We start from the raw sequence: 27649 nt of genomic DNA on the forward strand, positions 1-27649 counted from the left end.
TTTCTAAATTATCTAGGTTTTTTGTAATTTTAATTCCCAAATATTTAATCTCCTCCTTAACTCTCATTTCTATTCCCTTATGTTCCCATTCCTTTTCTTCCTTCTTAGTATAATTAAACAAAATCATCTCTGATTTGGACCAATTTATTCTTAATCCTGTAGCTTCTTCAAATTCTCTCAATTGAGATTTAATTCTATCTATTTTCTTATTGGGTTCTTAATAGTCAGTAAAGTATCATCCGCAAACATATTCAATTTTATTTCCCTTACCTCTCCAATTCCTTCTATCCCTCCGTCATCCCTTAATGCATTCGCCAGTACTTCCATAACCATTACAAACAGGACCGGCGAGAGCGGACATCCTTGTCTTGTACCTCTGGCTAGTCGTATCTTTTCAGTGAGTCCATCGTTTACCACCACTACAGCTGTATTTTGGGAATATAACTGTTCTATTATAGTTTTAAATTTATTTCCAAATCCCATTTTATCTACAATAACCTTTAGTGCCTGCCACCTCACACAATCAAAAGCCTTAAAAATATCCAATGCCAAAATTCCTGCCTTAATATTTGATTTCTTTATTGCATGTATTGCGTTTAAAACTCTTCCCACTAAACTATGCATCTGCCTTCCTGCCACAAATCCACATTGATCTTCTCCTATATATTCTGCTATAAATTTATTTAGCCGTTTAGCTAAAATAGATGAAAAAAATTTAGCATCCTGATTTATTAATGAGATAGGTCTATATGAATTGGGAATAGTCAAATCTTTATCTGGTTTTGGAATTAATATTATCAATGAATGTTCCCATGATTCTGGTATCTTCTCTCCTAATAATATAGCGTTATAAAGTTTCACTAATTTCGGAACTAAAAACTCTTTAAAAACTTTATAATATTCTGATCCTAAACCATCTGCTCCTGGTGATTTACCCACTTTCAAATTATCAATTACATCTTCAACTTCTCTTTGAGTTATTACCTTCTCCATTTGCTCTTTATGTACTGTTTTTATTCCCTTCTTTATATACCTTCCAATATATTCCTTCTCTTTCTGAATTTCTTTACCCTTATATAATTCCTGATAAAATTTCTGAAAATTTTTTATTTTGTCCTTCATTGTATAACAATAATTCCCTTGATTATCCTTCAATGCTTCTATCCCATTTCTCCCTTTTTCCTTTTGTATGAGCCTGGCAAGCAATCTGGAATTCCTATTGCTATTTTCAAAATACTCCCTTTTCATATATATTAAATTTTTTTGGACCTCCTCTAAATTTAAATTTTCTAATTGTTTCTTCTTAGCTTGTATTTCTACTAATTTATATTTATTTTTACCCTGCCAATATTCTTCCTCCAAACTTCTAATTTCTGTCTCTAGCTTCTCCTGCTCTGCATATTGTTGTCTTTTTAAACTGCACATTTCTCTAATACAAATTCCTCTTACTACAGCCTTCATGGTGTCCCAAACGACTGACCCAACTGTTCCTCCCTTTTCATTAATTTCCCATGACTCTGACAATTCCTTCTGAATTTTTTCTACCACTTTATTATATTTCAATATTTTTGTATTCAATTTCCATCTATACGCCTCTTTGTAATTCTTCTTAATTGCAAATTCTAAACTTAGCAATGCGTGATCAGTTACCTTTATTACCCCCATTTCCATTTTACAAATCTTAGTTGCAAAATCTTTTGAGACAAATATATGATCTATCCTGGAGTATGTATGATGAACTGGGGAGTAATAAGAAAACCCAGGCTTAACCTCATTAAGTAAACGCCAAGAATCCACATAATCATTTTCTTTTACTAACTTATTCAATATAGTGATATTATTCCTCTTTTCAACATTAGTGGGGTTCGACCTGTCCCATCTGTTGAACCACCCTTTCTTTCCTCTGTCTTCACATATCTGAAGAAAGCATTCTTATTGTTTTTAGCATCCCTCGCTAATCTCAGCTCATTCTGAGCTTTAGCCTTCCTGATGCCATTTCGGCACTTCTGCGCCACTTGTCTGTATTCTTCTTTTGTAGCCTGTTGAGCTCAGGCAGAAACACAAACATTGCACACCCTTTGCAGGTCACCACCTCTAGGGGCTCCTTTCCATCCATATTGTCTATTTCTGCTTTGTTTTTTCCTTTCTGATTATAGTGGAATTGCCTTTACTTTGTCCTGTCCTCTCTGAAGGTACACAACTATATGAGTATGTCTTAAGGGAAAATAAGATTTTTTGGGTGGGTTTTTTTTTTTTTGGTGGTTTTGTGGGGGTAGTGGTTTCTCTTTATGTTTTTCTTTGCTTCCCCCCCTCTTTTTTTATTCTTAGAGGCCTCCCCTTGGCCTCCCCTGCCGAACTCCCCTGTCAAACTCCTGTTTGCTCTTCCTGTTTGCTCGCTCTCTGGGAACTGGCTAACTTTTATAGCTTCTACTTGAGCTGGGCTAGCTGCTCTTCCCTGCTTCTGCTCAGCTCCAAGTCAGGAAACAGAATGAGGTCACTGGGAGGCCAACAACAATCAACAGCAATCAGGCCACTGATTGCTGAGTACAAAGTACAATCAGCAATCAGGCCACGCCCCCTTCAGGTCCTGCAGCAACTCTCCACACCAACCCTCTTCACTCAGCACTCAGGACCACATGGCAAGCACATGGCCTCATTGAATTGGCAGCCTCCTGGATTTCCTTAAGGCTTCTCTTGTTCCCCTTTCCTTGTTCTCCTCTTCCCCTACACTCCCCCTGTCAAACTCCTGTTTGCTCTTCCTGTTCGCTCACTCTCTGTTTGTTCTCTCTCTGGGAACTGGCTAACTTTTATAGCTTCTACTTGAGCTGGGACAGCTGCTCTTCCCTGCTTCTGCTCAGCTCCAAGTCAGGAAACAGGAAACACCTCTAGCTGAGGTGTTAGGGAGTGGGAATAAAGGAGGCTGGGGCAACCAGAGGGTTCTTCACAAGCCACCTGCTCCTCCAGTCCACACCCACAGAACTGCCCCCTTGCCATCTGCTCAGAGTTCATGTCTGAAACCTCATGAAGGCATTTGTATGGTTCTCGCTGGACTAGCTGTGAGGTGGAAGGGAGAGGGGCGCAGACTCCTGAGTCCAAGGATGGAGCATGGTCTCCAGCCTCAGATCCAAGAAACTGAAGTATACTATGCCCACCACCACTACGCACTGTCTAGGGGCCATAGGATTGCTCTCTTAATCTCAGGTAAGTGTGTATAGTTCGCCTGAGCTTTTTTTAAAAAAACACACAAACAAACCTAAGGATCCTGAAGTTTTATGACATGACATACATGTTTAAATGCACAAACGTTGTTAATACAACATGCTGAGAATGCCAGCCAGATGGCATTCTTCCCTGGCCTTCACTCAAACACAAAACACAGTAGACAACCATCATGATCAGGTGGTACTATTACGGAGGTCCATTAGACATGATTTGTTCACGTATTGCCAGCATGACATGACAATTAGACATGATTGTTCACTTAGGGACACCCTCTAAGTGTAGTGAATGTTGATTACAGTGAATGTTGCCACTGTCAATGAATTCAGTGAAAGTTTTTTCAGAAGACCTTATTTTGAAGAAAATAACTGAGCTGTTTCCTTCTCCCATCTTCCTAGAAAAAGGGCTTCTTTAACTGAGTGATTCATGGAACGCTCATGACTGGCCATTCATGGATGTTCACAGGTCATTTTGATGACCTGTGAGCCTCCTGCATTTCTCCCAATCTTATAGAATCATAGAATCATAGAATTATAGAATAGCAGAGTTGGAAGGGGCCTACAAGGCCATCGAGTCCAACCCCCTGCTCAATGCTGCTCAATGCTGTTACTACTGTTACTTTCTACTGTTAGTTTTACCCTACCCTGTGCCTGCTTACCCTACCCTGTACCTGTTTGCATTCTCTTCCCCTCCTTATTGTTTTACTATGATTTTATTAGATTGTAAGCCTATGCGGCAGGGTCTTGCTATTTACTGTTTTACTCTGTACAGCACCATGTACACTGATGGTGCTATATAAATTAATAATAATAATAATAATAATAATAATAATAATAATAATAATAATGCAGGAATCCACCCTAAAGCATCCCCGACAGATGCTTGTCCAGCTGCCTCTTGAAGGCCTCTAGTGTGGGAGAGCCCACAACCTCCCTAGGTAACTGATTCCACCGTCGCACTGCTCTAACAGTAAGGAAGTTTTTCCTGATGTCCAGCTGGAATCTGGCTTTCTTTAACTTGAGCCCATTATTCCATGTCCTGCACTCTGGGAGGATCGAGAAGAGATCCTGGCCCTCCTCTGTGTGACAACCTTTTAAGTATTTGAAGAGTGCTATCATATCTCCCCTCAATCTTCTCTTCTCCAGGCTAAACATGCCCAGTTCTTTCAGTCGCTCTTCATAGGGCTTTGTTTCCAGACCCCTGATCATCCTGGTTGCCCTCCTCTGAACACGCTCCAGCTTGTCTGCGTCCTTCTTGAATTGTGGAGCCCAGAACTGGACGCAATAGTCTAGATGAGGCCTAACCAGGGCCGAATAGAGAGGAACCAGTACCTCACGTGATTTGGAAGCTATACTTCTATTAATGCAGCCCAAAATAGCATTTGCTTTCTTGCAGCCATATCGCACTGTTGGCTGATATTCAGCATGCGATCTACAACAAGTCCAAGATCCTTCTCGTTTGTAGTATTGTTGAGCCAAGTATCCCCCATCTTGTAACTGTGCATTTGGTTTCTATTTCCTAAATGTAGAACTTGGCATTTATCCCTGTTAAATTTCATTCTGTTGTTTTCAGCCCAGCACTCCAGCCTATCAATATCACTTTGAAGTTTGTTTCCGTCTTCCAGGGTATTAGCTATCCCACCCAATTTTGTGTCATCTGCAAAATCAGCATTCTCTGAACCTCCTCGTCCAAATCATTAATAAAAATGTTGAAGAGCACTGGGCCCAGGACTGATCCCTGCGGTACCCCACTCATTGCCTCTCCCCAGTTTGAGAAGGCTACTCTTTGAGTCCGATTCTGTAGCCAACTGTGAATCCACCTAATAGTTGTTCCATCTAGCCCACTTTTAGCTAGTTTGTTAATCAGAATGTCATGTGGTACTTTGTCAAAAGCTTTGCTGAAGTCAAGATATATGATGTCCACAGCGTTCCCACGGTCCACAAGGGAGGTTACCTTATCAAAAAATGAGATCAAATTGGTCTGACAGGACTTGTTCTTGACAAATCCATGTTGGCTTCTAGTGATCACCGCATTGATTTCAAGGTGTTTACAGATTGACTTCTTTATAATCTGCTCCAGAATTTTCCCAGGGATGGATGTCAGACTGACTGGTCTGTAGTTCCTAGGTTCCTCCTTTTTGCCCTTTTTGAAGATAGGGAGAACGTTAGCCCTCAGTCATCCAGCACCTCACCCGTCTTCCATGATTTTGCAAAGATAATAGACAAAGGTTCTGAGAGTTCTTCTGCTAGCTCCTTCATTACTCTAGGATGCAGTTCATTGGGCCCTGGAGATTTGAACTCATTCAAGGAAATTAGGTATTCTTTGACCATTTGTTTATCAATCTTTTTCCTTTTTTTATGTAAAAAAAGATAGACCTCAGAAATCCCAGTTCTTCTTAAACACATTTGTATTTCTCCAGATTTCCTGCCATGTGCAGTTGAAGTTGTGCTATAAAATGCCCACTGTCCCGTTAAAATGTGTGGGCTGGGAGGTTTTACATTACAGGCCACATGGTTGGTCCTTTCTTCCATATATTATTCAGCTCATTTTAAATGCAGAAGTGAACCTGGAAGCAGAGTGACGATTAGGAAACAAATTCCCCCTCCCAATGTCTGAAAGTGCTCAAAGAAAGCCACTTTGCTGAATTTTGTTCAAATAGTCTCCACAATTTCCAGAACAACACTATGTCTGGTGCATAGTGGATGATGCAAACAGTGGCCAGGTTGCTAACAGAGTTGCTGGCATGTTGGAAGATGTGGCTCCTGTGCAAAACTTGAGTATCAAATGTGCATTTATTGCATGAAAGTAATCAGTCACCCAGCTTAATCATAACAGAAAAACGGTAAAGCAGCAGTTTCTGCAGCTGAACTCTCTCCATGGCCTGAGTTCGATCCCAGCGGAAGCTGGTTTCAGGAACCCACTCAGGTCAACTCAGCCTTCCATCCTCCCGAGGTCGGTAAAATGAGTACCCAGCTAGCTGGGGGAAAGGTAATAACGGCCAGGGAAGGCAACGGCAAACCACCCCGCTATAAGGCCTGCCAAGAAAACGTCAGCGAAAGCTGGCGTCCCTCCAAGAGTCAGTAATGGCTCAGTGCTTGCACAAGAGGTTCCTTTCCTTTCCTTGTATCAGGATGTTTTGCCTGTCTTTGCCTGGTTTTGTAGAGGCCTGTAAATATTGCATTTCAGTGTTAGTGTTCAAACACCAGCTGAGTGGTGAGAGGCTACCTTGTGGGTTAGTGCAAGCGCATGTTCAGGAGCTCAATTTTGGGACTTATGGGGAGATTTCTTTTGACAATATGTGGTTTCATACACACTTTTCATTTCTAATTGTTGTGAACGTAGTTGCCTTCCCACCATTGCATATAACCTGGAGTTCATACTGCAGTGTCTTGCTCCATGTTAAATGCAAATCTCCTTCAACATTACATCAGGAAACTGCCATAGCTATCTAATTCAAGGTGTTGGTAATAGCATTTAAAGCATTAAACAGCTTGGGACCTCAATATTTAAGGCAGCACCTCTCCTTATATATGGCTTCCCGAGACTTGAGATCTTTTGGAGGAGCTCTCTTCCCCATCCCACCAATGCAAGACATATTCTGCTTCCTGACTTGGAGCTGAGCAGAAGCAGGAAAGAGCAGCTGGACCAGCTGAACTAGAAGCTAGGCAGCTTCCAGAGAGAGAGAGAGCAGAGAGCAAGCGAACAGGGCAGCAAACAGGAGTTTGACAGGGGGAGGTCAAGGGGAAGGCCTCTAAAGGGGGGGGGAGAAAAACATAAAAAGAAAAAAAACCCAAAATAAACCCCCAAAAAACCCCCAAAACAAATCTTCTTTTCTCTTAAGACATACTCATATAGTTGTGCACCTTCAGAGAGGACAGGACAAAGCAAAGGCAATTCCACTATAAACAGAAAGGAAAAAACAAAGCAGAAATAGACAATATGGATGGAAAGGAGTCCTTAGAGGTGGTGACCTGCAAAGGGTGTGCAATGTTCATTTTTGTGCCTCAGCTCAACATGGCATACACCTGCAACAAGTGGCGAGTGTCCACCCTCCAAGGAATAAGAGAAGACAAGGAGTTCCTAGACCGAACGGTGGAACTGCAACAGCAACAAGAAGCACATGAGATTGAAGAGCAACAGCCAGCTGAAGCAGAAGTCAAGTATGCTGAGGGGAGGAAAGCCAATGAAGAGCAGTACAACAATGGAATCAGTTACCTAGGGAGGTTGTGGGCTCTCCCATACTAGAGGCATTCAAGAGGCAGCTGGACAACCATCTGTCAGGGATGCTTTAGGGTGGATTCCTGCATTGAGCAGGGGGTTGGACTCGATGGCCTTGTAGGCCCCTTCCAACTCTGCTATTCTATGATTCTATGAAACTCCCTGGAAAAGAGTGACAGGAGCAGAAGAACCAGTGGAACCATTAGAGTTAAGCAACCACTTTCAGCTACTGGAGGATGAGACTGAAAGACAGTTTGCAGAGGAAGAAGTACAGGAGACACCGTGCAACAATGAACAAGAGGCAGAAGGTAGGTCAACCAAGAAGAAGAGAACATTGTGGGGGACTTTAAAAATACATATCTTATTTTCTCTTAAGACATACTCATATAGTTGTGTACCTTCAGAGAGCAAAGGCAATTCCACTATAATCAGAAAGGGGGGAAAAACAAAGCAGAAATCGACAATATGGATGGAAAGGAGTCCCTATAGGTGGTAACCTGCAAAGGGTGTGCAATGTCTATTCTTGATTATGAAGGAGACAAAAGTCGAGCGTAGCCATACACGTACTCTGGATTTTAGGAAAGCTGATTTTAATAAACTCAGAACTATGATAAGTAAGTTCCCATGGCAAATGAGCCTAATATGAAAAGGAGTGCAGGATGGGTGGGAGTATTTAAAAAATGAAATTTTAAAGGCACAGTTACAAACAATTCCAACAAGGAGAAAAGATAGAAGACAACAGAGGAAACCAATGTGGCTCCACAAAAAGCTTAGAGATGACCTGAAAACAAAAAGGGATACATATAGGAAGTGGAAGGAAGGCCAGGCTACAAAAGAAGAGTACAGACAAGTGGCGCAGAAGTGCCAAAATGGCGTCAGGAAGGCTAAAGTTCAGAATGAGCTGAGATTAGCGAGGGATGCTAAAAGCAATAAATACGCTTTCTTCAGATATTTGAGTAGTAAAAGACAGAGGAAAGAAATGGTGGTTCAACTGCTTAATGAGGATGGCAAAGAAAAGGCTGAAGTGCTCAATTCCTACTTTGCCTCAGTCTTTTCCCAAAAGCAGGTCTGGAAAAAATGAAGCAGAAGTTGAGGGTGCAGGATTACAGTTTGAGATTGATAAACAAATGGTCAAAGAACACCTAATTTCCTTGAATGAGTTCAAATCTCCAGGGCCCAATGAACTGCATCCAAGAGTAATGAAGGAGCTAGCGGAAGAACTTTCAGAACCATTGTCTATTATCTTTGCAAAATCATGGAAGATGGGTGAGGTGCCGGACGACTGGAGGAGGGCTAACGTTGTCCCTATCTTCAAAAAGGGCAAAAAGGAGGAACCTGGGAATGACAGACCAGTCAGTCTGACATCCATCCCTGGGAAAATTCTGGAGCAGATAGCTTCCAAATCATGTGAGGTACTGGTTCCTCTCTATTCGGCCCCAGTTAGGCCTCATCTAGAGTATTGCGTCCAGTTCTGGGCTCCACAATTCAAGAAGGACGCAGACAAGCTGGAGCGTGTTCAGAGGAGGGAAACCAGGATGATCAGGGGTCTGGAAACAAAGCCCTATGAAGAGAGACTGAAAGAACTGGGCATGTTTAGCCTGGAGAAGAGAATATTGAGGGGAGACATGATAGCACTCTTCAAATACTTAAAAGGTTGTCACACAGAGGAGGGCCAGGATCTCTTCTCGATCCTCCCAGAGTGAAGGACATAGAATAATGGGCTCAAGTTAAAGGAAGCCAGATTCCAGCTGGACATCAGGAAAAACTTCCTTACTGTTAGAGCAGTGCGACAATGGAATCAGTTACCTAGGGAGGTTGTGGGCTCTCCCACACTAGAGGCATTCAAGAGGCAGCTGGACAAGCATCTTTCGGGGATGCTTTAGGGTGGATTCCTGCATTGAGCAGGGGGTTAGACTCGATGGCCTTGTTGGCCCCTTCCAATTCTGCTATTCTATGATTCTATGATTCTATGTGCAAAAATACCAACCTAGCTAAAATGCAGAGCAGAGTGGGAGGGTGGGGGGGGCACAGAGGCAGCAATTGCCTCCGTGTTCTTCCTGCTAAGCATAGGATGCCCACCAGCCTCTGAGTTCAGAGGCTGATAGCCATTTAATTAGGATTGTGCCCTTAGGCTCATTGGACTCATTGAGCGAACCCACATGATTAAAATAAGTTTATTTAAATTCCAGTGGTGTTGGGGGTGTGCCAGGCACATTCCAGGTGCAATCACCATGATCGCTGTCCAGGCACAGATGGGCATGGTGGGACCACCACTACTAGTAGGCAGGCAGGCAGGCAGGCTGGCTGGCTGGCTGGCTCGCCTGCAGTTAAATTTATCAGGCACGCTTCTTGGCTGGGTCAGCAGCAGCAGCAGCAGGCAGAGGTGCCTGATTCTGCCAGTACTGTATGCTCAGGTCACTTTTTTAGGCCAGGCAAAGTGACCAGTTGGCAGAGGCAGGTGGAAGCAGCAGCAGCAGTGCCCTGGAAGTAGGAGGAGGACTATCACCATCTCCTTCTCTCCTGAAAGATGAGAAAGTAGTATCAGGACGTTGCTCATCATTTTCCATCATCATTGCATGACTAGCTGTGCCTATAGTTCAGAAAATCAACTCTGAAGGGAGAAACCCAAAGGAGTAATCTTCCAAGTATGATCCGATTAAGGGGATGCGAAAGCATCTCTAACTGTCAATGGTTCTGGAACCACTGTGCCCGCCTTGCTGGTCAGTTTGCTTTTTTGGCTGCACGACTGAAAATTGAGATGGGCTCACTGACTGCTGCTCTCATCATCACTGAATGCTGCTTCTGATTGCATCTCTGTGTGGCTGCCTCACTGCACTGTGTAGTGACTTTGGTCAGTTGTCCAATATTACATTTGTGCTTTGCTTCCTTAGTTAGAGCCACATTAGTTACTGGTCTACTAGTCCCTAACTTGCATTCCTTCACTGCTAATTGTAATTGGAGTCTGAATGGGAACACTCTCAGGCTCTGCTAGCCCAGCTTTTACAACACAAAAGAACACTGAGGGGGAGATTTGCACTTCAATGGATAGTGTCTGATCTTCTCTTGAATACACAGTCTCTTTGCTAAGGGAGACTGCTTGAACTGTTCCTTTGAAAAATCCAATTTTTAAAAATTAATTGCAACAAAACTTGTGAACAGCTCATTTTCAAAATTTCCACAGATGACAACCATGGACCCATCTATAAACTTAACAAGATTCTTGTTGATATCTTGAAAAATGAAAAAGTTGTAGCACTTTGGATTACCTGAAAAATCCATTTTTTAAAAATTAATTGTCAACAGATCGTTCTGAAAATTTCCACAGCCCTAATGGGTTTTAAGTAAGTTTATTTTGATTGTGCAAACCAGGTCAATGACACTCTACAACTTAGCTTCTCAGGAGGCAGAAAGCCAGCTGGGCAAACAGGACACAAATTATGCCTCTGTAGTTTTCTGTAGTCACATGGTTCATTGACTTCTGAGGTGAGGCCAGTGCAAGACAATTTAGAATGAAAATGTGGTCAGGACTAGTCTTTTATGTCACAGTTTATATCCCCTTTCTCAGTGCTGCATACCTTATTTTTGCTATGTGCTTCCTGATGCCAAGCTCTTAGCTGAGACATGCAGCCATCAAGGAACATTGACATGTTACTGATGTTTCCCTAATTTTAGCCAGATACCTAGAAGACCCTACAGCTGCTGTTAGAGTGGAAGGAATAATAATAATAATAATAATAATAATAATAATAATAATAATAATAATACAGGATCGAGTTATAGCAACCAAGAACTACCAAAAATACATCATAAAGGGTAACAGTGTAACAACAAATTTATGTAGAAAATGTCATCAATTCCAAGAAACAATTCACCATATAACAGGAGGATGTAAATTTGTGGCAGGAATGGACTATACAGACAGACACAATACAGCTGCAAAAATAAATAAATCACCAACAATTGGCCATCAAATTCAACCTCATCAAACAACCTACACCATACTATACATACTTACCCGAAATAAATCGTAAAATATACTGGGAAAGAACAATTCATACAGACAAGACAAGACGTTGCAACTGACTAGACTTAACAGTTATAGACAAAAGAGTAAAACACATGTACCTCATTGACATAGCAATACTTCATGACAAAACCATTTCAGAAAAGGAAGCGGAGAAGAGAGAAAAATATACACCACTGGCCATGTAAGTTAAAGAACTATGGCTACAGGAAAAGGTCACATCCATCTTTGGCATCACATCAAAAAACTGTATTGAAAACCTCCAGAAATTAAGCCTACCAAAATACATCCACACCAACATCCAGAAAGCAGTCTTATTTAAAACATGCTCAGCTATCAGGAAATTCCTGGACCAATAAAACACAACATGACCTGGCAAAGCCTGTCATGTCCATCTAGAAAAAAATCACCACGAGTGAGAAAAGAGACAACAACAACAACAACAACAACAACAACAAAAACAGTTTACTTAAGGAAACAACTGAGTTTCTGTAAGATGAAGTCTATTATCATATGTCCTGTGAAATTCAAGTCCTATTAAAGCTGCTAAAAATATTGAAGCCCTAATTTCAGCATAATAGCATTTTAATTTCAACAAATCACAGTTCTATCATTACAGGATATTTTGCTACAAAAAGGGGTAAGAGCTCTATTAGAAACACACACATACACACACACACACACTCCATTTTCCTTTCTTCACGGTTATCAACTAAACTTGTTCTGTTCAATTTTTTTGTCACAATTAAATCTTTACCATCATCTAACCTCACATGACATTTTTAAAACTTATCATGGGAGAAAACAATGGCTATTTGCATTTAAAAGAATTTGTTCTTAAAATAGTTAATTGCTTTACATATCAAGAAGCTGTTAGCAAAGCATTTACTTTCAAGCGTGATGCTGCAGTTTAATTGTTCAGCTCTTGAACATCAAGTTGCTGGTTTTAAGTGGGGGATTGCTGCCATTCGTTCAGTGGAAAGACATCTCTAGCGGTGTGCAGGTGGCTGTTTTCAAGGTTTCTACTACAATGCCCCCCCCCCCCCCAGATTACACTGAAGTATCAAGCTGAATGAAGAAATCTATTTGGAAGTTCTTGCTCTCTGGAGGCTCTGATGTTCCCTGACAAGATTAACTGAGAGCTGTAGCCTGGCTCACCTTTTGGGGAACTCAGTGAGGTGGGTAACACATTCTGCATGATATAATGATTTGGATGAGGAGGTGCAGGGAACGTTTATCAAATTTGCAGGTGACACAAAATTGGGTGGGATAGCTAATACTATGGAAGACAGAAACAAACTTCAAAGTGATCTTGATAGGCTGGAGTGCAGGCCTGAAAACAACAGAATGAAATTTAATAGGGATGAAGTTCTACATTTAGGAAAAGGAAACCAAATGCACAGTTACAAGATGGGGGATACTTGGCTCAGCAACACTACGAATGAGAAGGATCTTCGAAGATCACAAACTCACCCCTATGGGGTCCTTGTGTCTGAGCAGGCTCACCTCCTTGTCCTCATCACCACTGCCTATTCACTTGCTCTCACCCCAGCCCCAATCCACACCACTGCCCAGAAGGCAAGTAGAGGGATGCTGGTCCTCCTCTCCACTCTTATAAACTGTTTGTGAGCTCAGTGAAAGCAAGAGCAAGGAGCAGAACAGGGCCAGGAAGATTCAGGGGTTGGCAATAGCCATGTTTCCCCCTTTTTTATTGTGAATAATAACAAAACAGAACAAAAAAGAGTTGGGGGGGGGAGAAAAGGGGGGAAAAACAGGAAAAACACACACTACATACACAGGAATATTGTGGGGTTCCCCTCCCCTTTAAGTATATTATTTGTAAAAAAAAAGAAAAGAAAAAGGGAGAGACTTATACATAGGTTTCAAGAAAAGCAGACCAAATACCCATATATTTATCCACTTGCAAGTTGCACCTATGTAACAGCCATTCAGATATTGATAGCGCTATTAAGTCCTCAGTCAATTGCATTATTGGATGTGCACATTTATCCTTCCAACATGATAATCTAAGTCTCTTGGCTGTTATAAGGGGTCTGAAGATCCATCTGTGTTGACTTCCAAGCACCTGCCATTTAGGAGGACATGCACATTGTTCCATATTATAGATTGTTTCAGAACAAAGTTTATCATTATGATAACCTTTTCCCAATTGGAGGCAACTAGTGAGCCAAAACTTATTAGTTGCATTACATCTCCAACAATTATGCAAGTTAGACAAACTCTTATTAGAAAGGCATTGGCGAGTCCAATAAACCCAAAACATTTTGTGTGTGTGCTGATGAAGATGTAGCCTGAGATGCTAGGGCAACCTTCCATTGGTAGGCAAAATAGGGCACTCCAATTCTCTATTCCAATCCTGTCTTAAACTATGGGTGTCATATTTATTTACTGCTACTCAATGCTTATAATATATATGGGTCATGGATTGACACGTCTGTCCAGCTGCTATAAGTGATTCTAACAGTGCTGGAGGCTCTGAGGCTGTAAAAGCAGCCAGACCAAACCTAGATTCCAGTTGAAGTATTGCCATTCACCCATAATAGGTAAATTATATTTAACACACAAATCAGAAAAGGACAGAAACTCATCATCTGTACCTATTAATTGAACCAAAGTAAAAATCATCTTATACACCCATGTCCTCCACAAAAACACTTTCTTTCCAATTCTTAGATCTGGATTTCCCCATAAAGTCAATTTTGCATGAGAGAATGGATCAAACTGTGATTGACATATGTATACCACACTTCTCTGGCAGTCAAAATTGTAGGAGAAGGTTACTGTAGTGTTAACCACATTTCTATTCCCTTAGGTATGTCTAAGTGAGTATGTCTAGAGAGTACAGAATGTTGGACTGCATGGGTGTGGTTAGTGATACTGTGGAAAAGGGGGAGGAGTATATATATGGGGGAGCTGAGTGATCTGAGGGGTGTTCTGTTGGTGATTGGGTTTGGAGGGTAGATGTATTTAGCTATGAGATTTCTTGCCAGGAGTTGTGTGAGGAGTGAGTGGAAATAAGATCATAGGGACTAAGGGTGTTATTAGATTTGTTACTACCAGTATTCTTAAGAATAGGCAGGATTTGAATAGAACTAAGGATTGTAAACAACAATCCTTAGAACTAAGAACTGTAAACAACAATAAACATTTTCTTTGTTTTGCTACCATAAAACCACATGTCAGTTTGGCTGTGTCTCCTGCTCTATTGGTTCATAAATAAACACATTACATTAAACCTTCAGCCTGCTATATTCACAGAAGAGTCTTTTCCAAATTTTCTTACCTTTTCCCTCTGCTATAAGGGAAAGGTTATACTTTTCTTTTTACCCCTTCCTCGGGTATTTAAGTGGTGGTGCTTAGCCTGAGGGAAGTGTGCGCATCAAAGCCTTGTGTGCGAGGTGGTGGCATCGCAGATTTGGTGGCAGCATTTGTGGGATCCAAAGTAAATTTCTAGTCAGTTACTGCAACCAGGAATTACAAGGAATCTCTTTTTGGAAAAGGGTCTGTGAGATACAGTTACTGTCAAGTTCTGTGTTTAGCTGTTAAAGCTATTATATTCACGTCAGAAGTTATGTGGATTCAACTGTCTGACTGGATATTTTTTTCTCAGTGGTGGTAAACAAAGTATTGCCATCTCAAGTTTAAAATTCCTGACTACATTTTAATAAATCCCAGTCCTATTTTATTTATAACAGTTACATCTATCAGTCTGGTAAACATGGAAATTTTAGGAATGAAGAAGAAAGCCCTTATAGACAAATGCAGAAGCCTAGGTTTGTCAACTGAGGGGAAATCTGTGGATGAGTTAAACAGGCGCTTATTGAATATTACAGGGTTAGTGCTGCGGGTGAATCTGAAGCAAATCCTGTGAGGCAAGTGCCTATAGAAATGTCTCCTTAGTACATTGAACTGGAACGAGAGAAATTAAAACAACAGGAGAGAATGAGAGAACTTGAATTAACCAAAAATAAGATTGAGAGAAGCTGAGTTACAACAGCAAGAAAGAATGAGGGAGAGGTAGAAATGGAACAACTTGCTTTGGAGAAAAAGAAATTTGAGAGGGAGGATCAAAGGAGTACTGAGGAGGGAGGCAGAACCCCTAAGTTATCGCCTAAAGATTTTACCCCTTATATGGAGGAACAAGATCATCAAATTTTGCTTAAAACTTTCGAAAAAGCAGCCATGTTGTGAGAAGTAAGTCCACAGGATTATATGAAGTTTATCCTGAACCTTGAGAACTACAAACCTTGAGAACTACAAACTCAATCACTGCTTTTAAAACTCAGCTAAAAACTTTTCTTTTCCCTATAGCCTTCAAATATTGAGTTTGTTCTGACTCTATACTGTTAGCTTCACCCTACCCGGTGCCTGTTTACACTTCCCTGTGCCTGTTTGCATTCTCCTTCCCTCTTTATTGTTTACTACAACTTATTAGATTGTAAGCCTATGCGGCAGGGTCTTGCTATTTACTGTGTTATCTGTACAGCACCATGTACATTGATGGTGCTATATAAATAAATAATAATAATAATAATAATAATAATAATAATAATAATAATAATAACCTGATAAAGGGAGACTTAGCTGACATTTGTAATAGCTTTCCTGTGGGGGAAACTCTTGATTTTATTACAGTTAACGCAGCTCATCGACACCTCTGTTGCGTGGAGCAACACGTTCAGAATTCAGAGGACCAGCACTGAAGAGCACACTGATATTGCAGCCGTGCAGAGTAGGATGTGCTGAATTAGTAGTGGCAATCCTTGAGATAACTATAGTGGCCTGGTTGCTTCTCCTAATGCCATGCCCCCTTCCCCCTCCCATTATTAATTCCACATGCATTACATAGAGCTATGGCTTTCACGCTAGAACTAATTTGCGCATTTCGCCTAAGTGTGTGTTTATTTGTTCAGTCACTTCCGACTGTTCGTGACTTCATGGACCAGCCCACAGCAGAGCTTTCTGTCAGCTGTCGCCACCCCCAGCCAAGGTCGAGTCCATCACCTCCAGAATATCATCCATCCTTCTTGCCCTTGGTCGGCCCCTCTTCCTTTTGCCTTCCACTTTCCCTAGCATCAGCATCTTCTCCAGGGTATCCTGTCTTCTCATTATGTGGCCAAAGTACTTCAGTTTTGCCTTTAATATCATTCCCTCAAGTGAACAGTCTGGCTTTATTTCCTGGAGTATGGACTGGTTTGATCTTCTTGCGGTCCAAGGCACTCTCAGAATTTCCCTCCAACACCACAGTTCAAAAGCATCTATCTTCCTTCGTTCAGCCTTCCTTATGGTCCAGCTCTCGCAGCCATAGGTTACTACAGGGAATACCATTGCTTTAGCTATGTGGACCTTTGTTGTCAGTGTGATGTCTCTGCTCTTAACTATTTTATCAGGATTTGTCATTGCTCTCCTCCCAAGAAGTAAACATCTTCTGATTTCCTGGCTGCAGTCAGCGTCTGCAGTAATCTTTGTGCCTAGAAATACAACGTCTGTCACTGCCTCCACGTTTCCCCCCTCTATTTGCCAGTTATCAATTGAGCTGGTTGCCATAATCTTGGGGTGGGTGGGTTTAGGTTTAACTGCAACCTAAGTGCTTTAGCACTTTCTTCTTTCACCTTCATCATAAGGCTCCTCAGCTCCTCCTCACTTTCAGCCATCAAAGTGGTATCATCTGCATATCTGAGATTGTTAATGTTTCTTCCAGTGATTTTAACTCCAGCCTTGGATTCATCAAGCCCAGTACGTCGCATGATGTGTTCTGCGTACAAGTTGAATAGGTAGGGTGAGAGTATACAACCCTCCCGTACTCCTTTCCCAATCTTAAACCAGTCCATTGTTCCGTGGTCTGTTCTTGCTGTTGCTACTTGGTCGTTATACAGATTCCTCAGAAGGCAGACAAGATAACTTGGTATCCCCATACCACCAAGAACTTGCCACAATTTGTTATGATCCACACAGTCAAAGGCTTTAGAATAGTCAATAAAACAGAAATTGATGTTTTTCTGGATTCCCAGGGAGCGAGCGAACAGGAAGAGCAAACAGGAGTTTGACAAAGGGAGTTCGGCAGGGGAGGTCAAGGGGGAGGCCTCTAAATAAATAAATAAATAAAATAAAATAAAAATAAATAAAAAAGAGGTGGGAAAACCAAAGAAAAACAAAGAGAAAAAACACCCAAAAACCACAACCACAAAAAAAAAAAAAAGATCTTACTTTCCCTTAAGACATACTCATATAGTTGTGTACCTTCAGAGAGGACACAACAAAGCAAAGGCAATTCCACTATAATCAAAAAGGAAAAAAAAACCAAAGCAGAAATCGACAATATGGATGGAAAGGAGTCCCTAAAGGACCTGCAAAGGGTGTGCAATGTTCGTGTTTCTGCCTGAGCTCAACATGGTGTATACCTGCAACAAGTGCAAGCTGGTGGCACTTTTGGAAGAAAAAGTGAGAGGACTTGAGCAGCGAGTGTCCACCCTCCAAGGAATAAGAGAAGTCGAGGAGTTCTTAGACCGAACAGTGGAACTGCAACAGCAACAAGAAGCACATGAGATTGAAGAACAACAGCCAGCTGAAGCAGAAGTGGAGTATGCTGAGGGGAGGAAAGCCAATGAAGAGGAAACTCCCTGGAAAAGAGTGACAGTTAGGAGCAGAAGAATTAGAAGGCATTCTGCACCAGTGGAGCCATGTTAAGCAACCGCTTTCAGCTTCTGGAGAATGAGACTGAAGGACAGTTTGCAGAGGAGGAAGTACAGGAGACAGCATGCAACAGTGACCAAGAGACAGAAGGTAGGTCAACCAAGAAGAGAAGAGTAGTGGGAGACTCCCTGCTGCGTGGGATTGAAACCCAAGTATGTCGTGAAGACCCATGGACTCGCCAGGTGTGCTGTCTCCCTGGAGCACAGATTAGAGATGTGACTGAAGGGTTACCGAAGCTCATAAAGCCCACGGACACATACCCTTTTCTTATCATCCATGTGGGAACAAATGATGTCGCCAAGCAGAGCTATGAAGAAATCATTTCAGACTTTGAAATTCTGGGAAGGAAACTGAAGAACTTTGGGGCCCAGGTAGTTTTCTCATCCATCCTCCCGGTTCTTGGAAGAAGATTAGAAAGGGAAAGAAAAATACTCCGGATGAACGACTGGCTTCGAAGGTGGTGCCGTCGTGAGAGTTTTGGATTCTGGGACCACGGGCTACGCTACTTGGAACATGGACTGCTGGCAAGGGATGGGTTACACCTCACAAGGGCTGGAAAGAATGAGTTCGGCCACAGCATGAAGAACTTCATCAGGAGGGCTTTAAACTGAATCTTACGGGGGTGGGAGACATAAATTTTGAGGCAACAATGGATGAAGGCCAAGGCACCACAGTACAGAGAACAGCTCCAACAGTGTCCCAAAATAGTGTCTGCAACAAGGTAGGAACAAAGCCAGACTATAAAACACATGGTCTTCGATGTCTATATACTAATGCCCAGAGCATGGGAAACAAACAGAATGAACTTGAACTCTTATTACATGAAGGCAAATACGACTTGATAGGTATAACTGAAACTTGATGGGATGACTCTCATGACTGGAATATAGCAATTGAAGGATATAACTTGTTCAAAAAGAACAGAAGAAATAGAAAGGTAGGTGGAGTTGCACTATATGTTAAAAATACCTATCCCTGCACAGAAATACAGGCGGATGAGACTGGGAGCCCCGTCGAGAGCGTCTGGATTAAAATAAATGGGGCTAGGAATAAAAAGAATATGATAATCGGAGTCTACTACCGACCACCCAATCAAGGAGATGACGAGGACGAAACTTTTGAGAAACAAATTGCCAGTGTTTCAAGGAAGTGTGATGTAGTAGTGATGGGGGACTTCAATTACCCTGATATCTGTTGGGAGACCATTACTGCCAAAAGCGGCCCTTCCAAGAAATTCCTGACATGTATGGGTGATAACTTTCTCCTACAGAAGGTGGTGGAAGGAACTAGAGGATCGGCAATCCTTGACTTGTTATTGACCAATAGGGATGACTTAGTGGATAAAGTGGCAGTTATGGGAACTCTGGGGGAAAGTGACCATGTCATACTTGAATTCTTGATTATGAAGGAGACAAAAGTCGAGCGTAGCCATACACGTACTCTGGATTTTAGGAAAGCTGATTTTAATAAACTCAGAACTATAATAAGTAAGGTCCCGTGGCAAGGGAGCCTAATATGAAAAGGAGTGCAGGATGGGTGGGAGTATTTAAAAAAGGAAATTTTAAAGGCACAGTTACAAACAATTCCAACAAGGAGAAAAGATAGAAGACAACAGAGGAAACCAATGTGGCTCCACAAAAAGCTTAGAGATGACCTGAAAACAAAAAAGGATACATATAGGAAGTGGAAGGAAGGCCAGGCTACAAAAGAAGAGTACAGACAAGTGGCGCAGAAGTGCCGAAATGGCGTCAGGAAGGCTAAAGCTGTGAATGAGCTGAGATTAGCGAGGGATGCTAAAAGCAATAAAAAGGCTTTCTTCAGATACGTGAGTAGTAAAAGATAGAGGAAAGAAATGGTGGTCGAACTGCTTAACGAGGATGGCAAATTGATAACAGACAACAAAGAAAAGGCTAAAGTGCTCAATTCCTACTTTGCCTCGGTCTTCTCCCAAAAGCGGGTCTATGACCCCCCTGGAAAAAGTGAAGCAGAAGTTGAGGGGGCAGGATTGCAGTTTGAGATTGATAAACAAATGGTCAAAGAACACCTAATTTCCTTGAATGAGTTTAAATCTGGGCCCAGTGCTCTTCAACATTTTTATTAATGATTTGGACGAGAAGGTGCAGGGAACGCTGATCAAATTCGCAGATGACACCAAATTGGGTGGGATAGCTAATACCCTGGAAGACAGAAACAAACTTCAAAGTGATCTTGATAGGCTGGAGTGCTGGGCTGAAAACAACAGGATGAAATTTAATAGAGATAAATGCCAAGTTCTACATTTAGGGAATAGAAACCAAATGCACAGTTACAAGATGGGGGACACTTGGCTCAGCAATACTACAAACGAAAAAGATCTTGGAATTGTTGTAGATCGCAAGCCGAATATGAGCCAACAGTGCGATATGGCTGCAAGAAAGGCAAATGCTATTTTGGGCTGCATTAATAGAAGTATAGCTTCCAAATCACGTGAGGTACTGGTTCCTCTCTATTCGGCCACTGCAGAACCTGAGACCCCCAAGCCTCAGCTGTCAGAGATTCCTGACTTGGAGAACTCTAAGCCTAGTTTCAGTACTGGTCCAGTACTCCTTTCTACAAAGACCCACATTCCATGAAGCTGATGCAGCAATGCCAGCAGTGTGTCTGGCATAAGCTCTTGGAGAGATGGAGGAGTGCTACGCTACACTCTAGTGGCCAGTCCCTTTAAGCCTTCTATTTTCTAGGAAAATGTGGAGTCTAGGGCCTAATCTGCACCAAGCAGGATATTGCACTATGAAAGCACTATGAAAGCGGTATATAAAAGGCAGGAGCCACACCAAACAGGATATAGCAGTATAGCAGTATAGCAATGGGCCCCAACAGTTGTCAGTGCAGTTCAAGACCACTATCAAGCAGTAGTGTGGCTCCTGCCTTTATATACTGCTTTCATAGTGCCATATCCTGCTTGGTGGAGATTAGACCTGGGACTTCATAAAAGGCTTCAGTTTGATCTTAGGACTTGTTAGATCAAGGCCTTAGGTAGTCCAGGCAAAATCCCGGGATGAACCCCGGGATCGTCTCTGTGTGTCCACATGATGCACAAGGGATCCCAGGATCATCCCTCCCTTGCCCCAGGACCTTGCCCTCCCCTTTGGGCCTGCTTTTTCCACGGTCTTGGGCTGAGCCCAAGACCACGGAATATGTGGCCCGTTGCCGTGGTTTGACCTGACTCCATGCGATTCCTCGCTGGGAGCCGTGCACAGGGCACAGCACTCCTCAGGAGCGTTGTGCCTATTGGGGCTGGGTGGCGGGAGCAGGGAAATATTTTTTTTAAAAAAAAGAGCATCTACCTTTGCGCATGACCATTTGTGCGCTCCTCTTTCTTTAAAAATAAAAAATGGCGGGCACGACACCTCTCTTCCTGAAGTCGTCGCACCTCACGTGTAAATGAAGGAGGGATCTCGCATTAATTACAACGCAAGATCTTCCCTCCTCTGTCACAGATTATCAGGTAGGTCTAGCTAAAGCCCAAGTTGCTCACTCCTGGGTGCTACAACTTCTGTCCTGCCATGTCTAATGTGGTTGCTCACTTTCTGCCTTGTACTGACCCCCATGGGCTTCTGTTCAGACCAGAGCAGGATACCCCTGAAGGTGATATAATAATGCTTTAAAAAGGAAAGAAAACACAATGAGGAAACACAATGCTCACTTGGAGGACCAAGTTGCTCACTCCTGGGTGCTACAACTTTGCTCCTGCTAGGCTTTGGCCAGGAAGTCTTTAGAAGTCTTGGAGGCTCCATTGTTGTAGCTTTCCACTGGAGTGGACAGGGTTGCCCTATTAATGTCTGTTCCAGTCAAATTAAAGATAAAATTATCAAGCATATAGAAGAGAAAACCTTGCTGAAGAAGAATCAATAAGGCTTCTGCAAAGTCAGTAATATTTTGCTAAACCCCTTTTTTTGAGAGCATCAGCAAGATAGGAATTTCTAAATGCTGTGGTAAACGGGATGTCAGATTAGGTAGGTATTTGGTTCTCTTATGTTTTAAGGCACAGCAAAACATTAAAAACTTTGGGGAGAAAATCTTTACTAAACTTCAGCCAACTCGAGGAAGAAGATGAGCCCTTTGCCATTATTTCCCTTTCAAGGCATACAGGTAGTTAATATTCCATTAACAAGATCATTACAAGCACTAAACAGGAATATTTCTTTTATTTTAGAAGCAAAACCCGCTCCTAGGTGGAACTGCTGAATAAGCACTTATTCTGATTTATGCATGTATGATTTATGTTCATAACACTTTAATTTATAAGGGGCACTTCAATTTAAGGAAGACTTTAAAAGCTACTGGCTTAATAGTAATTTCTATTAATGGTCAAAATAGCACATTTTAGCAACTGCCAGTGGTTATGTACTTACTCAAAAGTACTTTTTGCATTTATTAATGGAGACAATGGTTCTGTCTCAGGCACCTGAAGGGAAGGTCATTCTGGGGTTGGGGGATGGATGGACTTCTCTTTGGTCTAGTGTACATTCTGAGTTGTGCTGTGCATCGTTGTTGAAGCTGATAAATGGAATAAATGACATCTATGGAAAAAAAGGGACCCATTAATGATGCTAAAAGGAAGATGAGGGATATTTCCAAAATCTTCACCAGAGGTGGGATTCAAACACTGACCTCCTCTTTGCTGCTTCCCAGATTGACTAAACTACTCATAGCGCAATAGATATCCCCTAGGGATGTGTGCTCTTCACCGAAAATCTGGGGGTCCACCAGACCTCCAACAAACCTCTGAAATTGTGATGTGGGTATGGGGTGGTTTTAAAACCATCAGAAATCCACAATGCGGTTAGAAGATTGTTCAGAGCCCCGAATGGATCCATAGGTATGAAGGGTTTGTAGGTGATGTGAGGACACATTTCATGCTGATGGCTAATTGAACACGCTTCCATATTAGGAAGACACAGAGGGATGAAGGGGGGGAAGTTTTGAGATTGACATCTGTGGCTAACGAATAGCCACAGTCTCCTCGCTGCCCCGCCCCCTGGCAATCACTACTATATCTCCTGTTTTGTAGACAGGACTTAAGTTTATGATGATAATGCTATATACACAATGTATGGTCCTGTCCCCACCGTTTTCTCAATGTATTTTCTATTCTGTTGATATTGACAATAAAAAAGTTTTTAAAAAGATTATATGCTTTGAATATATATATATATATATGATTGTTCTTGTCTGACCTCTCATGGGGAGAGCACGTCCCCCTCCATATCACCCCATTACAGCAAACAGTCAGAGAACAGATCTTCATTTTTATAAAGTGAAGATGCACAACTGTGCATTGGCAAAATAAAGGATAGGTCCTGCACAGTTGGGGTTGTGTGTGTGTGTGTGTGTGTGTGTGTAAGGGGGGATTGAGGGAATTTTTTAAAAATAAAATAATCCCAAAATCAAGGGATGGAGGGATCTGTTTTAAACTTGGCATGGCTAAAGCCCTACTTAAGAGCTATCAGAGTGCCAAGTTTCATCTATTTATCTTTAAAAATGACAGGGAAGAATGCATTTTTGTTAATTTCCATTGACACTAATAGCACTGTTCTCCAAAAATGGAGCAGTTTTCACTCCAAAAATGCAGTGTGGGGAGACAGAGCTGCCCCACAAATCAGAGCAGGGAATTGCCTCATCGGAGCGCTCCCCTGAATTTCGGGGAGCAGCAGAGCCACTCTGCACACCCCTACTATCCCCAATAGCTAGCTATACCAGCTGGTCTAGAAGATACACAAGGAAGCTAGCTCCGAGATCGAACAATCAAACAGGGAAAGCAAACAGGAGTTTAGCAGCGAAGGTCAAAGGGGGGGGGGGTTTCCTAACAAATAAATGTTTTCTTGTAACACACACTCAGTCTTGGCTCAGTCTTCTCCAAAAAGCAGGTCTACGTCCTCCCTTGAAAAAGTGAAGTACAAGCTGAAGGGGAAGGATTGCAGTTTGAGATTGATAACCAAGTGGTCAAGGAACACCTAATTTCTTTGAATGAGTTCAAATCTCCAGGGCCCAAGTAACTGCATCCTAGAGTAATGAAGGAGCTAGCAGAAGAACTCTCAGAACCACTGTCTATTATCTTTGCGAAATCATGGAAGACAGGTGAGGTGCTGGATGACTGAAGGAGGGCTAACGTTGTCCATATCTTCAAAGAGGGCAAAAATTTCCCTGGGAAAATTCTGGAGCAGATTATAAAGAAATCAGTCTGTAAGCACCTTGAAAACAATGCAGTGATTGCTAGAAGCCAACACGGATTTGTCAAGAACAAATCCTGTCAGACTAATCTGATCTTATTATTTTTTTTTTATCTGGGAACATCCCCTGTGGACTTTGGGAATGGTGTGGATGTAATATATCTTGACATCAGCAAACTTTTGACAAAGTGCCCCATGATATTCTGATTAACAAACTAGCTAAAACTCGGCTAGATGGAACAACTATTAGGTGGATACAGAGTTGGCTACAGAATCAGTCTCAAAGAGTGCTTATCAATGTTTCCTTCTCAAACTGGGAGGAGCTAACGAGTGGGGTACCACAGGGCTCAGTCCTGGGCCCAGTATTCTTCAACATTTTTATTAATGATTTGGAAAAGGAGGTGGAAGGAATGCTTATCAAGTTTGCTGATGACGATTTCTCGATTTCTACGATTTCTACGAGCTCTACGATTTCGCTCATTATCTTCCTCTTATGATCTTAAGCTTTGGTCTGATGCACCCACACATTCCCTTGGACACTGTCTGGATCTTGTTCTCACTCGGAATTGCTCTGTGTTGGACTTTTCTACTGCTCACTTTCCGCTGTCAGATCATCACCTAGTTTCTTTCAATATTACTCATAATCCTCCTCCTTCACGTCCCGCTTCTCGCTCTTGTCGTGACTTGCAATCTATCAATTATGAGGCTTTTTCCCAGTCTCTAGCCTCCTCCCTTCCTTCTGTCTGTTCGGCTGTCTCCTTGGACTCAGCTGTCTCCTTCTTTAATTCCTCCTTATCTTCAACTCTTGATAATCTTGCTCCATCTACAACTCGGATAGTTCGCCCTTCTCAACCCCAACCGTGGCTCACCTCTTCCCTCCGCTACCTTCGCTCTTGTTCCCGGGCAGCTGAACGCCTTTGGCGTAAGACCAGGGACCGGGCAGACTTTGTCCATTACAAATTTGTACTCTCCTCTTTCTCTTCTGCCATCTCACTGGCCAAACAGCAGTACTACTCAACGCTGATCCAGTCAAATGCTAGGCATCCTCAGCGGCTCTTTGCGTCCTTCAATTCTCTTCTGAAGCCTAATCCGCCATCTCTCCCCGCCTCTCTGTCTGCTAATAACTTTGCCTCTTTTTTCAATGCTAAAATCCAAACTATCCGCTCTGATCTGGCCAGCTCTGCTCCTCTTCCAGTTCCTGTTCCTCATCTGTCAGCTCCTCCTGCAAATTTCTCTGCGTTTCCTTCGGTCTCTGCGGATGAACTGTCTACAATACTGCGCTCTTCGAAGCCTTCCACTTGTTCTCGTGATCCGATTCCTTCTCGCGTCTTTATTAATCTTATTCCTGCTATCCTCCCTTCCTTGCTACATATTATTAATCTTTCTCTGTCCTCTGGTTCATTTCCTTCTGCTTTTAAACATGCTACAGTCTCTCCCATTCTCAAGAAACCTACTCTTGATAGGCTATCTCTGTCTAACTACCGACCTGTCTCTTTGTTGCCGTTTGTTTCAAAGATCCTGGAGCGTGCAGTCTACTCTCGTTGTCTTGACTTTCTTTCTAGTAACTCTGCTTTGGATCCATTTCAATCTGGATTCCGTCCTCTGCATTCCACCGAAACAGCCCTTACTAAGATCACCAATGATCTCCTTATTGCCAAGTCTAAAGGCCATTATTCCGTTCTTATTCTCCTTGATCTAACTGCAGCCTTTGACACGGTTGATCATGATCTTCTCTTAGATTCCCTTCATGACCTTGGATTTTGTGGCTCTGTCTATAACTGGTTTGCCTCCTATCTAGCGGGTCGCTCTTTCAGCGTGTTGACTCATGGCAGCTCGTCTTCCTCCTTTCCCCTTTCAGTAGGGGTTCCGCAAGGCTCGGTGCTTGGCCCGTTGTTGTTTTCCTTATACATGTTGCCCTTGGGCAAGCTCATTCAATCTCATGGCCTCCAATATCATCTGTACGCCGATGATACACAACTATATCTGTCATCTCCGGAACTTTCTCCTGATGTTCACGATCGTATCTCGGCATGTCTTTCAAATATCTCAGCTTGGCTGCTTCATCGTCGCTTGAAGCTTAACATGGCAAAGACTGAATTGCTTGTTTTTCCTCCTAAACCTTCTCCTCATCTCTCATTCTCTCTTACTGTCAATGATGTTACGCTTACTCCGGTCAAGGAAGCTCGTAGCCTTGGCTTTATCTTCGACTCCTCGCTCTCCTTTATTCCTCATATTGAGGCAGTAGCTAAATCTTGTCGATTTTTCCTGTATAATATTGCCAGGATTCGATCATTTTTGTCTGTCTCTTCTGCGAAGACGCTTGTTCATGCACTGGTTATTTCACGGTTGGACTACTGCAACCTTCTTCTCTCTGGCCTTCCTTCTTCTCACATCAGCCGTTGGTTTCTGTTCACCACTCTGCCGCAAAGATCATCTTCTTAGCTCGCCGCTCCGACCATGTTACTCCGCTTCTGAAATCTCTTCATTGGCTTCCATTCACTTCAGAATCCAATATAAACTTCTCCTGTTAACCTTCAAAGCTTTTCACGGTCTAGCTCCTTCCTATCTCTCCTCTCTCATCTCACACTATTGCCCCGCTCGTGCTCTCCGCTCCTCTGATGCCATGTTTCTCGCCTGCCCAAGGGCCTCTACTTCCCTTGCTCGGCTTCGTCCATTTTCGTCTGCTGCCCCTTACGCTTGGAACACTCTTCCAGAACATTTGAGAACTACAAGTTCAACCACAGCTTTTAAAGCTCAACTAAAAACTTTTCTTTTTCCTAAAGCTTTTAAAACTTGATGTTGTGCAGACTTCTACTGTTACTTTCTACTGTTAGTTTTTCCCTACCCTGTGCCTGCTTACCCTACCCTGTACCTGTTTGCATTCTCTTCCCCTCCTTATTGTTTTACTATGATTTTATTAGATTGCAAGCCTATGCGGCAGGGTCTTGCTATTTACTGTTTTACTCTGTACAGCACCATGTACATTGATGGTGCTATATAAATAAATAATAATAATAATAATAATAATAATAATAATAATAATAATGACACAAAATTGGGTGGGATAGACAGAAACAAACTTCAAAGTGACCTTGATAGGCTGGAGCACTGGGCTGAAAACAACAGAATGAAATTTAATAGGGATCAATACCAAGTTCTACACCTAGGAAAAAGAAACCAAATGCACAGTTACAAGATGGGGGATACTTGCCTCAGCAATACTATGAACGAGAAGGATCTTATAAGTATTGTAGATAACAAG

Source organism: Elgaria multicarinata, chromosome 13 (assembly GCF_023053635.1).
Source record: "Elgaria multicarinata webbii isolate HBS135686 ecotype San Diego chromosome 13, rElgMul1.1.pri, whole genome shotgun sequence".
In the NCBI taxonomy this organism is placed as follows: Eukaryota; Metazoa; Chordata; class Lepidosauria; order Squamata; family Anguidae; genus Elgaria; species Elgaria multicarinata.